Below are 22,332 nucleotides of genomic sequence, written 5' to 3' on the forward strand. Positions count from 1 at the left end.
CATATAGGGCATCACTGTGCCCATTTTCCAAAAGCAAAATGGAGGCTGAATGATGGCAATTCAACCAAGATAACCATTACCCAAGTTGTGGGAGAACCTAAATCATTTACAGATGACCTACTTATTGAGAACTTAAGTTGATTTGTTTGCACAAAGTTTGCCAGGAGACAGTGGAGGGTGGTTCATTAGAGCAAATGGGACATTGCCTCACCAACCTCAGTCTGCCCCCACCTGCCTGCCCTCTGGATTCTTACAAGAAACCAGGGGGTGGCAGCATTTCTTGTCAGCTTCCTCGCCCTTAGTCTGTGTTGCCCTTGTAGAACTCAGCAGGGAGGAGGGTGGGGACAAAACTAGAATTAGTTGCCTCCACCTATCATTGGCTCTGGCTCCACCTACTGTTCACCTCCCTGCCTTACACTCTACCAGTCCCAATGGGCACCAGCCACCACTGCTGGGAGTTAAGAAGTCATTGGTCATTTTGCAGAACATTCATTCTGATTTGTTTGCAGTGTTGTATCAAGCAACGGTTGCCCCACACTTTCCAAAGCACTTTCCATTACTCCTTATCACAAAAAGTTCAATTTTGGGGAGATAAAAGATTGTTGTGAAAGAGCTCCAAAATCAGCTTTAATTGCACAACCTCAATTTGCCAATATGTGATTGAATCCCACCCGAAAATAGGGACAGTATGGAAGCACCCCAGTGACAAATCTGAGTGGCAGCATCTTGCTCTTCTAAGCAGCTGCTGTAGCATGCTACTGGGATCCTAGAGACCAAGGAAGAGGCCCTAGCTAACTTAGAGTACATGCTCAATCCATCTCATTGCCGTACTAGTGGTGTTCCAAAACCTGTCCTCCAATTTCTCAAAAGATTTCTTCCCCTGTGAAAGTTGCCTCTATTGTTCAGCCTCATTTGCATGGCACTCTAGAATTTCTTCAGAACATTGATTGGGGGGTGGGGTTAAGCTTACTTTATCATTGTGAAGTGGTCATGGGTGGTGTGTGTGTTTTTCTTTTCAGTGAACATTTCTCCAGCACTCTGCCCTAGCTGCCAGATATTGAGTGGAAAGCCTCATGAGAAGAGTTACCTCATGACATTGAGGAATTGCTTGTTAAGATGTTTTAAAAATTGTTAACAAGAGATGTTTTAAGATGTTTCGTTTTAATATATTTTTAAACACTACAACAAGTGTTCAGGTTTTTTTGTGATAAAACTCATTGGTACCGAGTACCATCACCTCTATTTTGGCTGCCATTGGCAACCATTTTGTGCTGGCCCTCACAGAACTTTTATCAAGATGTAAGTACTAGCACTTCAGAGGGTTTTTTTTACCAAAAACATCACTGTATGTGTTCAACACAGATGATTGTATTGCGATTTGCTCCTTTATGAAAGACACAAAATCACTTCCCATCTCAATAGTTTTTTTGACATAATATTCTTCACCACGTACTCATGGGTTAAGGAAGAACTCACATGCATTATCTAGCTTCCATGAAGGTTGCTCTCATGATTTTTATTTATTAATTAAAAGTGTTTTGAGTGCTTTTGTTTGCTGCCCTGGGCTCCTACTGGGAAGAAGGGTGGGATATATATCAAATAATAAAATAATAATAATAAATTGTTCAGATGTTTTTTATCATAGATAGTCACAAAGTGGTTTACACAACAATCAATAAAACAATCCATCAATCAAAATAACACAGTGTTTAAAACAAACAAAAACCACAGGTAAATAACTAAGTTCAATAAATAGGCATAATATAGCTTACTTAAAATGTCTGCTGAAATAGAAAGGTCTTCGTCCTTCAACAGGAAGGAAGAGGCTGCCTGTCTAATCTCAGCTGGGAGAGAGTTCCACAGAATCAGGCGTACAGTATTGAATGCATGACTCCTGGTGGATACGAACCTTGCCTTTGAGCCATGGAGGACCACTAAATCAGACTTCCCCGAAGATCTCAGTGATCAGGCAAGGAAATACGGAACCAGGCAATCCCTAAGATATCCTGGACCCAACCTGTTAAGAGCCTTGTAAATTGATACAAGAACCTTGAACTTGGCTTGGTAACATGGGCAGCCAGTGCAAGTTTTTAAACACAGGTAATCTGTCCCTAACAAGTCTATAGCTTCAAACCCAAGCACTCAAGGGTTCATTATATTTTATTTTTCTATTTAAAATCATATATATTATCTTCCACCCTAACAAGATCAGAGAGGCATACATTAAAAGCAGCATAACCATGTGAACAGAACAACAAAACTCACAGCAGCCAAACTATCTAGGAGGGGGCAAAAGCCAGATTAAAGAGAAATGTTTTGGTTGCTCCCCCAAATCCAAGCAGTGAAAGAGCCATACAGATCTCCTGGGGAAGAATGTTCCAGAGGTGTGAAAGGCACCACAGAAAAGTTTGCTCATTCAGAGTCTTTTGACACTTTAGAGGACTTCACAGGATCTCAGCTCATACATGTCAGAGAAACACCTATGCTACCTTGTGTCTGCAGACCTAGAACAGATTCACTAATAGGCAAAAAACCTTGCAGTTTAAGAACGTACCTATAGCCCACAGATATTTCTGTCAAACTTTAAAAAGCAGGGAAATTGAGCAGCTATAGTGAATGCACCAGGGAAGCAGGAGACCTGACCTCCACTCTCAGACATTGCATTGCCCTACAAATTTGTCAAAATGCAAACACAATTTGGGTTAGTCTTTCACAGTCCAATCCACTTCCTGTGTAGCTTGGAAGAATTTGGTAGCATGTGCCTCTGAGCATATGGTGAGTGATGGCAACACCTGCCATCTCCAAAGATGGAGAATTATATTTTTGTATGTTTGTTTGTGTTCTTCTTACTTTGCTTCTTTCCTGTGTTACTAATGTTCCTACAGAGAACCTAATCTAGAAAAAAATATTTCCCTCATTATTCATCCTAGAAATCTGTGTTAAACTTATTTTTATTAATTTCAAAGCCTTTCTATTGATCAGTGTCATATGATGGTGAAGACAGCCTTTTGTTTCAAACTGGTTATGTTCTATTTCTGTTTTGAGTGCATTCACAGTTAAATCTGAAACTGCAGTTTGATGTAAAATCAGACTGATTACAGCATATTGCTACTTCAGCAATGACCCTAGCTATTGGAAAAAAGAGGATGCATGTTTTCAGCCTGCTATGTTTAAACCACTTCATTTAAGGCAAGGTGGGCACGGTCAATTAAAAACATAGAGCACATCTAGAAATTTACTAGAATGTATTATACCCCCCACTGTTTTATCTTGTGCAAACTGAGACACTCCTGATGTCAACTGGAGACTATTCTGCAGAATAGTCAGTGCCATTATTCCACAATTATGTTTGGAGATTTCAGTGTAAATTTTGCAAAGTGTTCTTGTGCTTCACATCTTCACAGAAATAGAAACAAAAGAAAATGATTTCCTATAGGAAAGTTCACTAAAATTGCAAAATCAGACATATTAAAATCAGACATATTAATGACCATCTGAACCATATTCAGGAAAGTATATTCAGGACTTCAGGAAAGCTGATTTTAATAAACTCAGAACAATTGTGAGTACGGTTCGAGGGCAAGCCACCCTAATGAGAAAAGGAGTCCAAGATAGGTGGGAGTTTCTAAAAAAGAAAATTCTAAAAGCGCAATGGCAAGCAATTCCAACAAGGAAAAAAGGGGGAAACAGCAGAACAAGCCAATGTAACTTCACAAAAAGCTTAGAGATGACCTGAAAACAAAAAAGGACACATACAGGAAGTGGAAAGAAGGCCAGGCCACAAAGGAAGAGTACAGGCAGGTATCACGGAATTGCATGGATGGTGTCAGGAAGGCTAAAGCTGAAAATGAGCTGAGGTTAGCGAGATATGCTAAAACCAACAAAAAAGCTTTCTTCAGGTACATCCATTGTAAAAGACAGAGAAAAGCAACAGTGGCACAGCTACTCAATGAGGATGGCAAAATGATAACAGATGACAAAGAAAAGGCAGAAGTGCTCAATTCCTACTTTGCCTCAGTCTTCTCCCAAAAAAGGGTCTATGCCCCTCCCAGGAAACATGAAGTAGAAAGGGCAGGTTTGGAGCTTGAGATTGATAGACATGTATGTACTGCCTTCAAGTCGATTCCGACTTATGGCGACCCTATGAACAAATGGTCAACGAATACCTAATCACATTGAACGAGTTCAAATCTCCAGGGCCTGATAAACTGCATCCTAGAATATTGAAGGAACTGGATGAAGAACTCTCAGAACCGCTTTGCAAAATCATGGAGGACTGGTGAAGTGCCGGAGACTGGAGAGAGCTAATGTTGTCCCTATCTTCAAAAAGGGTAAAAAGGAGGAACCGGGAAACTACAGACCAGTCAGCCTAACATCAATCCCTGGAAAAACTCTGGAGCAGATTATAAAGCAGTCAATCCGTAAGCACCTTGAAAACAATGCAGTGATTACTAGGAGCCAAAATGGATTTATGAAGAACAAATCCTGCCAAACTAATCTTATCTCATTTTTTGATCGGGTAACCTCCCTTGTAGACTGTGGGAATGCTGTGGACATAATATATCTCGACTTCAGCAAAGCTTTTGACAAAGTGCCCCATGATATTCTGATTAGCAAGCTAGCTAAATGTGGGCTGGATGAAACAACTATCAGGTGGATACACAGTTGGCTCCAGAATCGTACTCAAAGAGTGCTTATCAATGGTTCCTTCTCAAACTGGGTGGAAGTAATGAGTGGGGTACCACAGGGCTTGGTCCTGGGCCCAATGCTCTTCAACATTTTTATTAATGATTGGATGAGGAGGTACAGAGCATACTTATCGAATCTGCAGATGATACAAAATTGGGAGCCACAGCTAATACCGTGGAAGTGAGAAACAAAATTCAAAGGGAACTTGATAGGCTGGAGCATTGGGCTGAAAACAACAGAATGAAATTCAATAGGGATAAATGCAAAGTTCTACACTTAGGAAAAAGAAACCAAATGCACAGTTATAAGATGGGGATACTTAGCTCAGCAATACGACATGTGAGAAGGATCTTGGCATTGTTGATCACAAGCTGAATATGAGCCAACAGTGTGATGTGGCTGCAAAAAAGGCAAATGCTAAATTAGGCTGCATTAACAGAAGTATAGTTTCCAAATTGCATGAAGTATTAGTTCCACTCTCCTCAGCACTGGTTAGGCCTCATCTTGAGTACTGCGTTCAGTTCTGGTCTCTGCACTTCAAGAAGGATGCAGACAAACTGGAACAGAGTGCAGGACACGGAATAATGGACTCAAGTTGCAGGAAGCCAGATTTCAACTGAACATCAGGAAAAAACTTCCTAACAATTGGAGCCATATGACAATGGAACCAATTACCTAGCAAGATAGTGGTCTGTCCAACACTGGAGGCATTCAAGAGGCAGCTGGACAGCCATCTGTTGGGAATGCTTTGATTTGGATTCCTGCATTGAGCAGGGGATTGGACTTGATGGCCTTATAGGCCCCTTCCACCTCTACTATTCTATGATTCTATAATTCTGTATCACCTGTCTTAGTAATGTTGCTTTGTCCCTGCTAAAACAAGATCAGAACAGCACCTGTCTTCTTTCTATTATTTGAGCTGATTGCAGGTGTTGCCACCACTCACCATATGCTCAGAGGCACGTTACCAAATTCTTCCAAGCTACACAAAAAGTTGATTGGACTGTGAAAGACCAACCCAAATTGTGTTTGCATTTTGACAAATTTGTAGGGCAATACAATATCTCAGAGAGGTCAGGTCTGCTGCTCCTCTGGTACATTCACTATAGCTGCTCAATTTCCCTGCTTCTTAAAGTTTGATAGAAATATCAGTGGGCTGTAAGTACGTTCTTAAACGCAAGGTTTTTTGCCTATTAGTGAATTTCTCTGCTTTTTAATTAAAATTTAATTTTCAATTTAACGTTGCAGAATGTGAAAAATCCATGTTGACTATAGTATACAGCCACTCTTGTGGCTGTATAAACAGCTACTCTCATGGCTGTATAATAACACGTTGTTAAGAATCACTTTCCATAACTGTAAAGAGGTATGTCCACATGCGTGCATCCCAGGCACCCAAATGAGGGGCAAGAGCAGCACAGGAACATAGGCAGATGCCTTACACCAGGGATTTGCAAACTTTTCTTTAAAAGTTACACTTTTATTGTTTTTATTACACTTGTAAGCTGCCCTGAGCTCTGTTTTTAACAGTGGAAGGGCAGGATATAAATCTTCTTAATACATAAATATTCCATAGTGTTGGAAACTAGAGCCTAGGCATTTAAGGCTGAAAATGTACATTAAAAAAAAAAGATTTCTCACATCTCCCTTCAGTTTTTGTTGGTAATTACTAGGTACAAAAACAAAACAACTGGATAATGCAACTATTAATGTGCTTAATTTGCATAATTAGAAAATAATTTGCATAATATGCAAATTAGCCTGCCCGGACTTGTGGACCTGGAATATGGCAACCTTAATCTAGGGTCTCATCCAGCAATTCAGACATTCATTTCTTAAGCAGAAATTCTAGAAGTCTAGAGCCATCAGTATGCAACGGGGGGTTCAAAAATATTTGCTTGTTTCTGTAGTGAGTGGGCCATAGTGTTTTGGGGGCAGCAGTTTTAAAAACCAAATACTGAAGTAATTTGTAAATTAAAGAATTTTCAAATAATTTCATCTGTTAGGTCATGAATGCTGCATCATACTAATCTAACTCTGTTTAGGGGCTTACATCTTCTTCACAGTTAGAAAAAAAATACCCTGCATACTCAAAACAGCTCAGTTATAAATTATCCAAGTCCTTCTCTGCCAGATGGAAATTAATTCAGAAAATAATAATAATCCATAGGGGGTAACATAAGCGTGAGTCCATACATACCAGATTTTCAGACTGACTTGGATATTCCTCAGTTTCTATCACAGGAAACTTGAAACACGAAAGAGAATTAGGAATATGCTTAGCTCTAAAAATGCACTGTATATTTAAACCGGAATCCTTCAAAACACCTGTGTCATATGCATGAGGTATGTTAAGGGAGCTCTGAACTTTCTGTCTCATGGAATGGGACCTTAGCATTCACACTATTTAATAGATCAATCCTATACATGTTTACTTGTGACTGGTAGTAAGTTCCACCATGTCCAGTGTAGTTTACCCAGGTAAATGTGCCCAAGATTGCAACATAAATTCTATATCATTATATTATGAACAACAGAAATTCTTAATATTAAGGAAAATTTTAAAAGTATAAATTGGATAACAATGCCTTAATTTTTCCCATACATTTTTGAAGCATTTCAGGTTTGTTTTTCAGAATCAGCCCGGGGGGGGGAGGGGATGGCTAAACTGCTAACTGAGACGGGGTGTATGGACACATCTATTTTAAAAGATGCATTGGCTCTATATCCATTTCCAGGCTCAGTTCAGGGTGCTGGTTTTAACCCTTAGAGCCCTAAATCTTGTGACTAGGATAATTGAAAGCCTGCCTGCTTCCACTTAAACCTGCCTAGAATCCAAGGTCTGCCTCAGACACTCTCACAGGTCCCACTGCCTTCAGATATAAGGCAGATAACAACCTGGTATAGGAACGTGTCAGTTGTGGCACCCTAATGTCTCTTTGAAACCTGGCAAAGGCCTTTTTATTTGCTAAGACCTTTTAGATTATTTGTTTTTATATGCATAATGTTATCCAACAATTAGTTTTGCTACTGCTGCTGTTTTGTGCTGCCCTGATACAAATATATTGAGATTATGATTTCTTTACAGCTACTCTGACAGGCAGTCATCTGAATAAACAGCTTGGCCAGTGAGGCAGGTGGGGAGGCACTTTCATCCCAAGTTTTCCTGCATCAGCTCCAGGCTGATACAGCAGAGGGTTCCATATTGGGCCCATTGCTGGTAGCCAAACTGGCTTAGGATCCAGCATATCCTTGGGTAGGCCAGTTCTGCCCTATTCCTGCCTCCTCCCCACCCCTGAGATGCCCCATTTCAGGAATTTCCATTGGCTACCATTAGCACTATCAGTGGACATAGCAGGAATCGCAGAGGCCCCTGACTTAGTGGAGCCAAGAAGAGCCTTCCAGCATGGTGGATCAGGGGTTTGGAATGCTTGATAAATCAATCAAATGACATATCCAAATGATATTTTCTTTAACTCAGTCAGCCATTCTAACAAATGCTTGAACTTCTAGAACGTGTACAACCACTGCAAACAAAAATTTACTCATAGCCACAAATTGTATTGCTGTTGATTAAAATTTAAAGCATATCAAGTAACACATGTTTACACTGACCCATAAAGAGAAAGAAAGTCCCTTGCTGCTTATTTGCTAGCCAAGGGAAGAGTGTTGCAGCATTTAAAATGAAAAGCAAATTCCATGCCTGACTTTGCCTTGAGGGTGTCCTTGCCACACAAGACCTTACAATCTCAATTGCCTGATCTACCAAAGCATATGAAGCAGAATACCACTCAGGGTCACCTCAATCATTCATTCACCTTCAGGACATAATAAATAACAAATTGGCCTAAACTCACCTAGAGCTTTCTTTAGGATTAATCCAAATGGGGTGAGGCAGAGAGGGAAGGATGGGGAACCACATGTGTTCAAAAACACCAAGCAGGAGATGAATGGGACGTCTCCCTAGGCTTCCTCCCATTTTAACTACGAACAAGAAAAATTGCTCTTGGTGCCTGAGACAGTAACGGTGCTTGTACACAAGGACTCAAGAATATGCTGCTTCCTGATTGAGGTATTTTGCCCGTAAGTCAGACTAAAATGTTATCAAAAGAAATGAGTCAACAGAAATGAATAATCACGCTTTTCAACTTCACAAATCAAATTTGAGGGCTCATTTCCTTTGCAGAGACTTGAAACTGAATGCATTCCATGTGGATCTGTTAATTAGTTGCTTTCAGATTTGATCATCTAAGATAAACCCTCATAATTACTTCTTTTGTCATCCCATCCCATCCACCCACCCTCATCAAGTATCCTTCTTGAAGTATATGTCAGTGGGGCATGGAGTCGCAGCATCAAGAGCACTCAGGGCTAAACCTGCTGGTTGCTTACTACTCATATGAGTCTTTGTCAGAATATAAGTACAAGTTTTTAAAAAAATCTTGTCCTTGCTCTTTGCTTAATGTGAAATAGTTTTCAAGTTTCTTCCTTCCAATTCATTCTCTTAGTGCCATATGATGCTATATAACAGCTCAACATACCAGAGCTTGGAAGTAACTCGTTATTTTTAACAAGTTACTTGTAATTAGTTACAATTTTAAATAACGAGTGGGTAATTCCATTACATTTGGCAAGTAAAGGAACGACTAGTAATTTCCCTACTTTTCAGCTGCAACTTTAACATTTCCACGTTAGGTTGGACGTTACTTGGGGGTGGGAACAAGGGGAAGTCAGCTCCTGGCTGTGATTGGTTAACACAAGACATGTGCCTCACACTGATTGGACCTCTGCGCAGACTCTCTCTTCCCTTGTGATCAGTGTTAGGAGGCACAAGGGAAGAGGTGAATAGGCAGGGCCTGCTGCTAGCGTCTGAGAGGACAAAATGGATGCCGGAGGAAAAAGCCAGTTGAAGGACAACGGAGAAGGCAGCAGCAGAATGGCGAAGAGCTGTGGAGGTGAGTGACGATGATTTGTGTGTGTGTGTGTATGTGTGTGTGCGCCCCGGTGTGTGTGTTTTCGGCTGGAGTCTCTGGTTTTGGGGGGGGGCTCCAGCTCTCTGGCTACCACCCCTTACTCTCCAGACTCTCAGCTTCAATTTTAAAAAAAAGTAAGTTTCTAGGTGGTCTAATTCCCGAGATATACACCAAAACGTAAAACCCCCCACACAACTTTTTTTTAAACAGATCCATGCTCTGGCTACAACTCCCATCAGCCCAATCCAGTGGCCATGCTGGCTGGGGCTGATGGGAGTTGTAGTTTAAAAAAGTAACTTTTCAAAGCTCTGGCTGTAACCCCGCCCTTTCATGATTGTAGCCAATGACGCCAGAGTTGTGACTTGTTGATCCAGGCATGCCTAGGCTGAATGTCAGAATATGGTGGCTTTGAGTTTTTTGCAGTTTGCGTAAATAATATGGCTTAATTTTTTTTTCCTCTTCTGTCCAAGAGTCAGACCCTGGGCTATGAAATATGAAAGTATTGAATCCAATATCTGCTTTTCTGGGAATAAAGCCATTTCTGGGAGTAAAGCATGTACCTGGAGTAAACCCCATTGAACTCCATTAGGACTTGCTTTTGAGTAGACATAGTTAGGATTGTGCTGTAAATTAATGGGACTTGTGAGTAAACATAGTGCAGACTTGTGTTTGTGTTGTAAATCTCTCTCCCTCCAACCCTATTTTTAAAGAAATTAGGCAGGGTTTATCACAGTTTTTATTATGTAGGAAACTAATACTCATTTTTTAAAAAAATGAATGAAGTTTATTTATTTATTTATTTATTATTTGATTTATATCCCACCCTTCCTCCCAGTAGGAGCCCAGGGCAGCAAACAAAAGCACTAAAAACACTTTAAAAATCATAAAAACAGACTTTAAAATATATTAAAACAAAACATCTTTAAAAACATTTTTAAAAGCTTTAAAAACATTTTTTTTAAGAAAAAGTTTAAAAACATATTAAAAAGCAATTTCAACACAGACGCAGATTGGGATAAGGTCTCAACTTAAAGGACTTGTTAAAAGAACAAGTTCCTTATCACTTGAGGCTGCAGTTTTCCCTGGTTGAGTAAGCCCCATTGAATACATTGGGACTTGCTTCTGAGTAAACAAACATAGGATTGCACTATAAATATCTTTACAGGTTATATAAATAAACATATTTGATAGTCATGCTTATATAAATATTTTCATAGAATCATAGAATAGTAGAGTTGGAAGGGGCCTATAAGGCCATCAAGTCCAACCCCCTGCTCAATGCAGGAATCCAAATCAAAGCATTCCCGACAGATGGCTGTCCAGCTGCCTCTTGAATGCCTCCAGTGTCGGAGATCCCACTACCTCTCTAGTAATTAGTTCCATTGTTGTATGGCTCTAACAGTTAGGAAGCTTTTCCTGATGTCCAGTCGAAATCTGGCTTCTTGCAACTTGAGCCCATTATTCTGTGTCCTGCACTCTGGGATCATTGAGAAGAGATCCCGGCCCTCCTCTGTGTGGCAACCTTTCAAGTACTTGAAGAGTGCTATCATATCTCCCCTCAGTCTTCTCTTCTCCAGGTTAAATATGCCCAGTTCCTTCAGTCTCTCCTCATAGGGCGTTGTTTCCAGTCCCCTGATCATCCTTGTTGCCCTCTTTTGAACCTGTTCCAGTTTGTCTGCATCCTTCTTGAAGTGCAGAGACCAGAACTGGACACAGCACTCAAGATGAGGCCTAACCAGTGCTGAATAGAGGGGAACTAATACTTCACATGATTTGGAAACTATACTTCTGTTAATGCAGCCTAATATAGCATTTGCCTTTTTTGCAGCCACATCACACTGTTGGCTCATATTCAGCTTGTGATCAACAACAATTCCAAGATCCTTCTTCCATGTCGTACTGCTGAGCCAAGTATCCCCCATCTTATAACTGTGCATTTGGTTTCTTTTTCCTAAGTGTAGAACGTTGCCTTTATCCCTGTTGAATTTCATTCTGTTGTTTTCAGCCCAATGCTCCAGCCTATCAAGGTCCCTTTGAATTTTGTTTCTGTCTTCCACGGTATTAGCTATGCCCCCCAATTTTGTATCATCTGCAAATTTGATAAGCATGCTCTGTACCTCCTCATCCAAGTAGTTAATAAAAATGTTGAAGAGCACTGGGCCCAGGACCGAGCCCTGTGGTATCCCACTCATTACTTCCACCCAGTTTTGTCATGCTGTGTCCCTATAAGTATCCAATTGCATACTATGGTTGTACAATACTTCCTTTACATTTTAAGTATGCCTTGGGGTAGTCATGGTTCTCCATTGTTTTCATCCTGAGGGGCAGATAGGCTGAGAAATGGTGAGTAGCCCATGGTCACCCACTACACTTTATAGCTTATTTCCATTTTGAAAAATTAATTAAAACAATTTACATGCAGGCAAAATTTATTAAGCGGATTCACACAATATGTGTAAAGCACATCCAACTCGCATTTAAAGTGCATGACTTCCCCTAAAGAATTCTGGGAAGTGTCATTTCCCCCTCACAGTTATAGTTCTCACCACTCTTAACAAACTGCAGTTCCCATGATTCTGTGGTGGGATTCATGTGCTTCAAATGGGTGTTGAATGTGCTTTAAAGGAATGGTGTGGATCTGCCCTAGGTATGATGTTCATTCAAGAGTGAATTGAAAAGAACAATTTTAAAAGATACTTCTTACTCTTACTCATTTTTCAGACCTCTTTCTGAAGTGAAGGGTCAAATGTGTAAAAACATTTGGAGCAGCCACATTAAAAGATAAGGGCTGGGTATTCCAGGCAGGGGGTTGCCAACTCTGCTTGGATATGGATGTCTTTGCAGAAGAACCCTAGTCAAGGTTTACCAACAGCACAGTCCAAACTATATCTACTTAGAAGTCAGTCCTGTTGAGTTCTATGGGGCTTAATCCCTTAGTAAGTGTGTTAAGAATTGCAGCCTTCAGGAGCCTCTATCTTTACTCCCCAAAGCTCCCATCTAACATCTCCACAACACTACGCTCCTTTGTCTCTACTGTGGCCTTCTGGTGACTGCCCTAACCTGAAGGCACTTAACTCTTCTTGCTGAAAGCAAGTAGGCTAGATTAAATGTTCCCTACCCAGGCTCATATATATAAAAGATAAAAGATAAAAGATAAACGGCATTTTGTCAAAAGTATTTTTGTCTACATTTTATACCTCATCCTTGGTTTTCCAAGCTTGGCATGGAATGCTTCTCATACAGAATTAATTTGAAATGCTGCATATTTATTATCATAATCATCATATTCAAAATAAAAAATATATGTACCGCCTTCAAGTTGATTCCAACTTATGGTGACCCTATGAATAGGGTTTTCATGAGGCTGAGAGGCAGTGACTGGCCCAATGTCACCCAGTGAGCTTCATGGCTATGTGGGGATTTGAACCCTAGTCTCATTTTGTTCTCACAAGAGTGAATTGAAAAGAACAATTTTCTGTGAGATAGTAGGTTAGACTGCCCCAGGCAGGGTTATTTAGTGAGCAAAAATGATGCAAATAGGATCTCTTTTAATTGTGCTATCGACCTGCTTACTTCCACTCTGACTGGGGGATCTTGCAGCATGGGGAAGAGATGGAGGCACATCACAGCTGAAGTTCACCCATATAGGAGCATTATCTCTTGTTTATTACAGAGACGCCTGTTGCAGGTTTTGCTGCTGAGAGCAGCAGTCAGTGCGGCCACTTGAGTCACAGCTTGTTGATCCTGAGGAGGCAAAACTAGAAAGTGAGGTTCAGAAAGGAGGCCCTGTGCACGAGGAGGAGGAGGGCATGAAGCAGTGCCAGTTGCCCACAGCCACATCTGCAGAACAGCAAGTACCATGGTTTGGCTTTGAGAAAGCTTGTACATTTGTGAGCCAGAGTGGGAAAAACGTTGTTGTACGATGCAATTACTGCCTTCCAAGGATCAAAAATCTGAGATCAGCTGTTTCCTCCTCATCCAATGTGAAGAAACATTTTGAGGTAAGCCTTTGTCATGCTGGTCCTCAAAGAGTGTCCATTGTCTATTTATGTTTAAATTGTGAAGTGCCTCTTCCATTTTTTCTTGGATTCATGCTTTGTTCTTCTTCCTCAGAGGGCACACCCTGAGAAGCTGAGAGCAATTGAAGAAGCAATAAAGGCAAGGAGACGTGGCCTTCCTGAACCAATGCATGACACCCCTCCTCCCAAAATGCTGAAGCAGCAGCAGACAACCCTTGAGAGGTGGGGATCTGGCAGGGAGCCTGTCACCCAGAGCAATGTCGACAGGAGAATCATTGATTTCATTGTAGAGGAGACATTACCACTTCAGACTGTGGACAAACCATCATTCATTAATCTGGTTCGCATTGGACTCCCCAAAGATCTCACCATCATATGTGCCAAGACTCTGAGAGACAGAATTGAGAAGAGAGCATGCCACATGAGAGAAACTCTTGCAAACCGAATGGGTGCTGTGGCATATATAGCAACCACTGCAGATTGTTGGACCAATGGCAAGAAGAGTTACTTTGGGGTAACAGCCCACTGGATCAACCCAACTACCCTGAAACGTCAGGTCGGGGCCTTGGCTTGTAAGCATCTGAAGGGGCGCCATACATACGATGTCCTTTCAAAAGCACTGCATGATGTACATGTGCAGTACAGGATCCACAACAAAGTTATGTGCACTACTACAGACAATGGCTCCAACTTTGTGAAAGCGTTCAGAGTTTTCATGGCCAAAGAACCAGTGGAAGCTGCAGGCACCAGTGATGATGATGGTGATAACCAGGAGGAGGAGGAGGCTGAGGTGGAGTTTGTGCCTATCTGTGAGATCCTGGACACAGGACCTGAGGCAGAGGAAGAAGCTGCAGACTCAGGAGAGGATTTTGTTTTACCACCACACCAGAGATGTGCTAGCCACACCCTCAACCTTGTGGCAACACAAGACATAGAGGCCATGCTTTCTGACTCCTCCAAAAGTAGTCTTCTTGGTCCTTTCAAGAAACAGTTTCGTTCCTTGATGGGAAAGTGCAGCAAGTTGTGGTCCAAGCAGAACCACTCAGCCCAGATTGCTGAGTATATCCATGTGCAATGTGGTGTGTATCTGAAGGTACCGAATAAGACCAGGTGGAATTCCACCTTTGATGCGTTGAAGCAACTACATGAGCTCCTGTCAACTGTGCCACTAAAAATGCATGCCATAATGGACCACTGCTCCTTGTCCAGGATCACAGCTGCTGAGATTGAAGTGGTACAGGAATACACAGAGATTATGGAGCCACTAGCCCAGTCCCTAGATACCCTGCAACGGGAGAACGGCATGTTCATGGGGTATTTGCTACCAACGCTCTGCAATCTGGACCGCAAGTTAGAAGGACTGGAAGACAACCTGAGAGGTACACATACTGTTTTCAGCTGCTGAGAGGTGTGCGCGAAGCCCTAAGAAAGCGGTTTGCAGCTATCTGGGAGGACAAGAGGCTTCTTCTGGCAGCCTGCCTACAGCCTCGCTTCAAACTAGATTGGCTGGAATCGTGTCAGGCCGCCACCCATACCAACAAGTAAGAACATTAGGGAAGCCCTTTGGGTGGATTACTCCAAGGGAAATGTTGTCTCAAGGGAGGCATCAGAGGGCTTAAGGTGGTAGGCAGGGGCTGGTCCTTTTCTTCCTGGGGCTCCTCATCACAACCTTGGGTTGCTGCAGGTAATCCTTAAGGGTCTGCTGTGCTGCCCCATGAGTGTGGTGACTTGGTCACCTTCCTACCTTCCATGTCATCATCCACAGGCTCAGGCTGGACCCTGAACCAGGGGACATGACAAGCATCAGGAAATGAAGAGCAGATGATGGTGTCCTAACATATATGTGTTAACATATCCTCTCTCTTTCTTAGATACACAATGGAAGCCTTGCTGAAAGCTGAAATAAAGATGGGTGTACTTAATGAGGACAGTGATCAGTCTTCAGATAAAGACCAGGAAGGAGATGACTTAGAAGATGACTTCTTTAACTTTCTGCCCCAGGGCAAGAAGTCAGCAGTGGACACTGCTGAGGAGAAACTGGTGAGGTACCTGAGGTCTCCCAGCAGGGAAGTGTCATCACTCCATGGCTTTCCACGTGTGCTGCGGTGTTTTTTGCAGCACAACACAGGCATGCCTTCAAGCGCCGCAGTAGAACGCCTGTTCAGTACTGGTGGCAACGTAATGACTGTAAAAAGACATTCCTTGTCTGACATGCTCTTTGAGCATCTTGTTCTTTTGAGACATAACAGAAACATATTATAAAAGCATTTCAAGTGTAAAATTTGATTTCAAGAGTTGGGGTATCTTCATTGCTTGGGGGGATGTGAGATTCTGTTATGCCATTATGTTAATCTTATGGATAAAATTTTTTATTCTACTACCCCGTGTGTGTGTGTGTTTATTTTTAATATTGTTTTAGGCTTCTTAGATGTGCAGCAGCCAAGGCCAGCACCTTGTAGGAGTTTTTTAAAAAAAGTAACTGAAATGTAATTGTAGTGATTACGTTTGAGAAAAAGCAAAGTAATCAGTTACTTTCAGAGCAATTGTAATTGTAACGATAATTACTACTTTTTGGGCCAAGTAATTGTAACTGTAATTTATTACTTTTTAAAAGTAATCTTCCAAGCTCTGCAACATACTTTGCACAGGATCTTTTGAACTGTACATTCTATTTTAAGAGGCCAATTTATACAGCCTGCCAGCAATAACTACAAAATGTCCTCAGGAGTGCACACACTGCTAATGGATTTGCAACCCACTTGAAAATATGTAGAGTTAGCAATCGTATGCACCAGTACCTCCATGTAAACATAGGAAGCTGCCTTATACTGTTAGACCGTTGGTCCATCTAGCTCAGTATCATCAAACTGATGGGGAGCAGCTCTCCATGGTTTCAGGCAGGAGCATTTTCCAGCCTTACTTGGAAACACCAAGGATTGAAACTGGGACCTATTGCATAGAAACGATGTGCTTGATCACTGAACTATGGCCCTTTCCCTGTGGGAAGGTGGAGGTGGACATGTGGCTCTTCCAATTTGTACCACAACACATGCCATGATTACACAAACCATGGTGGCTCTGCCACCCTCTCACATGGAGGTGCAGTTGCATACAGTCTGCAGCTCTATGAAATTCTAGATATGTCATGAGTTGGCCAGCAGTCCTGCATGTTCTTACAGGGCTTTAAATGAGCTCTGTGGGCTATCTGAACAGGGATATTTTTTATAAAACATCTGTTAATTATATATATGTGTGTGTGTGTGTGTGTGTGTGTGTGTGTGTGTGTGTGTGTAATAAAGTGAAAATGACTGAACGTTTATTTTTTAATCATTCAGTAAAGGTCTTCGTTGCTGTGTAAAATGTACTCATTGAAACATGTAAATGTTCTGTTATGAAGCATGAATAATGTGTATGGGGAAAGAAAGCACATGAAGTTTTGGAACCTGTCAGTATATAACTATGGGACTAGGGATATATGGAGGACTGTTAGATAACTTCTAATCTGTACTTTTGTTAACAAAAAAACAACCACCTATTTTTATTTTCTTGCCTTCCACCTACTAGGAAATCTGTGTGCTTCACCTAAGGATGGAAACAGCTCTGGGTAACAGATAGCTATTGTTGCATGCCTCCCCAATCTCCGAGCAGTGAGATTTCAGGGGTCCCTGCGCTCCTCCAGGGTTTGGTTTCCTTTGGGAAGAAGGTCAGCAGAGACTCCTGTGTCTTTATGAAATAAGGTTTGTTTGTTTACACACATTCCAACCTGAGCTTAGGATGGAGGGGTTCAAGGCATCAGCAGTCTAATATCCAGCTTTTCCATCTGGGTTGCAGGAGGCATCCTAAAGCCATGGTGCAGAGGGATCGCCTCCCTGCCTGCCTCCAGCCCCAGCCATTCGCTAGACAATTCTAAAAACACTCAAAGCACAAACTTCTGCTAGTCGCCAGGAAGGGGAGAGGAAGGCTCTCCTGAAGAGTTTCAATGACAAAAGGATCTTCCTGGCTCATTCACCAGTTGCTGGGTACCTAATAGGCCCATTAACTACCTGTCCACGCTATTAGCTTAACAAAAGAAACTCCAGCAGAGCCAGCCCCTCACCCCAAGGCACAGGATTCCAAATCAGAGGCTGGAAGAGGAACCACAGGAATCATCCATTCCAACCCCCATACTCATAACACTATTTTACTTGCTTCCAGAGATGGGAAATAGGCCATTGTGTGTTTCTTCTTCCCAAATAGCCTTGAAGGAAACTGAAATCTGCATAGAACCTCATTTGAATGTCTGCTACCTCCTCCCACATTCCACCTTAAGACTCTTACAAGATACAGATTCATGGTTTTACTACCAGCCAACTTTTATTTCTTCCAAACACACTTTGATTTGCTTACAGCCTAGTCTGATGAAGGGTTCCGGTGAATTTAAAAGCTTGCACACTATTTTGTGACATTTTCATTGGCCTAATACAGGTGCTGCCCTAAATGGGTTTTTAGAAGTTTTCTTATAGGCCAGCATAACTACTGAGTTTCATCACTTGCTAAGGAACTTCTTCACTCAGGATCCAAAGAGTTTAGAATTATTACAGTAGAATACAGACCAAAGTTTTCTTTATAAAACAGACTGGGAATGTATCCATTCTGTTACAGCAAAAAGGCACAAATTTTACACACCGATCACTGAAAAGTTGATTGATTTTGTTACCACCACTTGGTGCCCTGTTAATGTAATAAAACTCTATTCAAGATTATTCAGTAAGGCTTGAATCCTAACCATGTCTACTCAGAAGTAAGTTCCGTTGAATCCAATGGGGCTTACTCCCAAGTAAGGGCTGGAATTGCAGCCTATGTCAATATAGGACCCTATTACATTCAGTGTGGTCCACATACCAGAAGAGCAGTCGGAAAGTGTCTTAGTTCTGCCCCCTGCCTGCCATTGCTGTGGCTGTATAGTCATGGAGGGTAGCTCTCTGCAGTGGGGAGCCAGCCTCCTGTTCTTGTAGAAGCTCCATGTGCACTTCAGAGCCCTGGAAAATCAGAGTCCTAAAATGTGCAGGGAGTGTCCATGAATACAGAAGTCTTCTCCCTTCAGAAAGATCATCCTCCATGAGTTGAAGGGTGGCAGGAATGTCAGTGGGGATGGACCTGTCACACACACTGCCCCCTCATATTACATGTTCACTTTATTCTTCATCCTAACATCTGATGAGGGCTTATATCTCAACTATTTTGTCAAATAGACCCAGTGCCTGCAGGAGGAAGGGGACCACCATCGCCCAGGGAAGGAGAGCCATTTTCTGCTGTCTGCCTGCCTGCCTGATTGCTTGCTGCTGCTGCTGCTGCTCGGCTACCACCACTGCCCTCTCCCTGTTGGACTTCTGCTCTGCAGGTGTCACGCCTTGCAGGACCAGGCCCCCAGGCACTCAGCCAGCTGTTGCTGATATCATCCACCTGTCCCTTCCCTGGCTGGCTGAGGTGGCTCCTGCTTTGCAAATTGCCTGGCTTTTTACAGGTCTTGAGTCATGTGCCTGGGAGAGAGAACTCAGAGCCAAACGGGAAGACTTGAGGGGGCCACAATCAGTGTAGTGACCGGTACAGGTAGATATAGCATTGTGAGGAGGACTTGACAGGTAAGGGGAATATGGCCTAGCCAGTTAACGACTGTGCCTTGTTCCGGTCCTCCCCTTACCCGCAGGTTTCTTGGTTGCCCTGTCAGCCAGCTCTCAGACCTCCAGATGCTGCTCCTACACACCAGATCGGTGCATAATAAGTTCTCCCTCATTCATGATTTAATTTTGGATGAGACAGCCGATCTGGCATGTATAACTGAGACCTGGGTGGGTGAGCAGGGGGGAGTCAGCCTCTCCCAGCTATGGTCGCCAGGGTACCTAGTTCAGCATCAGGGTAGACCTGAGGGCGGGGGAGGGGGAGTTGCTGTGGTCTATAGGAGCTCCATCTCCCTCTGCAAGCACCCTGTCCATGTGACTACTGGTCTGGAGTGTTTGCACCTTGTGTTGGGTCAGCGGGACAGACTAGGGATTCTATTGGTGTACCGCCCACCCCGCTGCCCAACAGACTCCCTTGCTGCGCTGATAGAGGTGGTCTCGGGTGTACTGTTGAGATCCCCCAGATTGTTGGTTCTGGAGAATGTCAACATCCATGCCAAGGCCAACTTACCGGGGGCAGCTCAGGATTTGATGATAACCATGGGACTGTCCCAATATGCCATTCGCCCAACACATGTAGCAGGGTATGCTCTAGACTTAGTTTTTCCAACTGGACATGGAGGTGGTGATCTGAATGTGTGGGGCCTTACATCAGTCCCTCTGTCATGGACAGATCACTGCTTGCTGAAGTTTAGACTTACAGCGGCCTTTCCCCTCTGCAAGGGTAGGGTACCTATTAAGTTAGTCCACCCCAGAGACTAATGGATCCGGATGGTTTCCAAAGGGCTCTGGGGAGTTTTCTGGCTGATAGGGCTGGTGCTCCTGTCAAAACCCTGGTTGAACTGTGGAATACAGAAATGACCCGGGCAGTTGACATGATTGCTCCTGAGCGCCCTGTCCTGTGTAGAGCTTGTACGGCTCCATGGTATACCCCAGAGCTGAGAGCGATGAAACAATATAGGAGATGGCTTGAGTGCAGATGGAGACGAACTCCTGGTGGATGCAATTACACACTGGTAAGTGCCTACAGTAAGCTGTATTTAGGGGCAGTAAGGGCAGTAAAAAAACAATATTTTGCTACCACTATCAAATCATCAATCTGCTGCCCAGCGGAGCTCTTCAGAATTGTCCAGGGCTATTATACGGTGGCCCCAAGGACATGGTAGAACCATCTGAGGCCCGCTGTAATGAATTTGCTAGGCACTTCCAGGATAAAATCATTAGCATCCGCCAGGACTTAGACTCCAATGTTATAGCAGGTGACTCAAGCAGAGTATCCAGAGCACAGCCTTATCCTAATTTCTTGGATAAGTTTCATTTGATACAGCTTGAGGATGTTGACAAGGTGCTTGGACAGGTTTGTGCAACCACTTCTGTGCTGGATCCTTGCCTTTCTTGGCTAATGAAAACGAGCAGGGATGGAACAGCCGGCTGGGCCAGGGAAGTGATTAATGCCTCTCTGTGAGAGGGGGTGGTCCCTGGCTGCCTGAAAGAGGTGGTAGTGAGACCACTCCTGAAGAGACCCTCCCTGGACCCAGAAAATCTTAATAACTATAGGCCGGTAGCAAATGTTCCATTCCTGGGCAAGGTCCTGGAACGAGTGGTGGCAGGCCAGCTCCAGACACTTTTGGATGAGACCGTTTATCTGGATCCATTTCAGTCGGGTTTCAGGCCTGGTTTTTGCATGGAAGCAGCCTTGGTCGCCCTGTATGATGACCTCTGTCATGAGAGAGACAGGGGAAGTGTGACTCTGTTGATTCTTCTTGATCTCTCAGCGGCTTTCGATACCATCGACCATGATAAACTTCTGGGAAGATTGGCTGAGTTGGGAGTGGGACGGTCTGCACTGTGGTGGTTCTGCTCCTACTTGGCGGGTCGCCCCAGAAGGTGGTGCTTGGGGAACATTGCTCGGCACCCTGGATTCTCCAGTATGGGGTTCTGCAGGGGTCAGTTCTATACCCTATGCTGTTCAACATCTACATGAAAGTGTTGGGTGTGGTCATCCAGAGCTTTGGAGTGCATTGCCATCAGTATGCTGATGACACGCAGCTCTATTTCTTCTTTTCATCTTCTTCAGGTGAGGCTGTCAGTGTGCTGAACCAGTGTCTGGCTGCGACAATGGACTGGATGAGGGCTAATAAACTGAGGCTCAATCCAGACAAGACTGAGATGCTGCTAGTGGGTGGTTCTTCTGACCGGATGGTGAATGCCCAACCTGTCCTGGACGGGGTTGCACTCCCCCTGAAGGAGTAGGTTCTCCTAGAACCATCTCTGTCACTTGAGGCTCAGGTAGCCTCGGTGGCACGGATTGCCTTCTACCAACTTCGGTTGGTGGTCCAGCTACGTCCCTATCTGGACAGGGATAACCTGGCTTCAGTTGTCCATGCTCTGGTAACCTCCAAGTTAGATTACTGCAATGCGTTCCACGTGGGGCTGCCTTTGAAGTTGGTTCAGAAACTGCAGCTTGTGCAAAATGCAGCGGCTAGATTGGTAACAGGGACCGGACGGTGCGAACATATAAAACGAATTCTGGCCCACTTGCATTGGCTGCCTGTGTTTCCGAGCTTGATTCAAGGTGCTGGTTTTAACCTATAAAGCCTTACACGGCTTAGGACCACAATACCTGATGGAACGCCTCTCCTGACACAAACCCACCCATATACTCCCCTCAACATCCAAGGCCCTCCTCCAGGTGCCTACTCAGAGGGAAGCTGAGAGTCTGGCAATAAGGGAGAGGGCCTTCTCAGTGGAGGCCCCCAAATTATGGAATGATCTCCCTGACGAGCTGTGCCTGGCGTCAACACTGCTATCTTTTCGGCACCAGGTCAAGACTTTCCCCTTCTCCCAGGCATTTTAGCATGTGTTTTTAAATTGCTTTTTAAAAATGTGTTTTTAAATTTGTATATTTGTTTTTAATGTTTTTAATTGTTGTAAACTGCCCAGAGAGCTTCGGCTGTGGGGTGGTGTACAAATGCAATAAATAAATAAAATAAA

The sequence above is a fragment of the Rhineura floridana genome, chromosome 1 (genome assembly GCF_030035675.1).
Source record: "Rhineura floridana isolate rRhiFlo1 chromosome 1, rRhiFlo1.hap2, whole genome shotgun sequence".
Taxonomy (NCBI): Eukaryota; Metazoa; Chordata; class Lepidosauria; order Squamata; family Rhineuridae; genus Rhineura; species Rhineura floridana.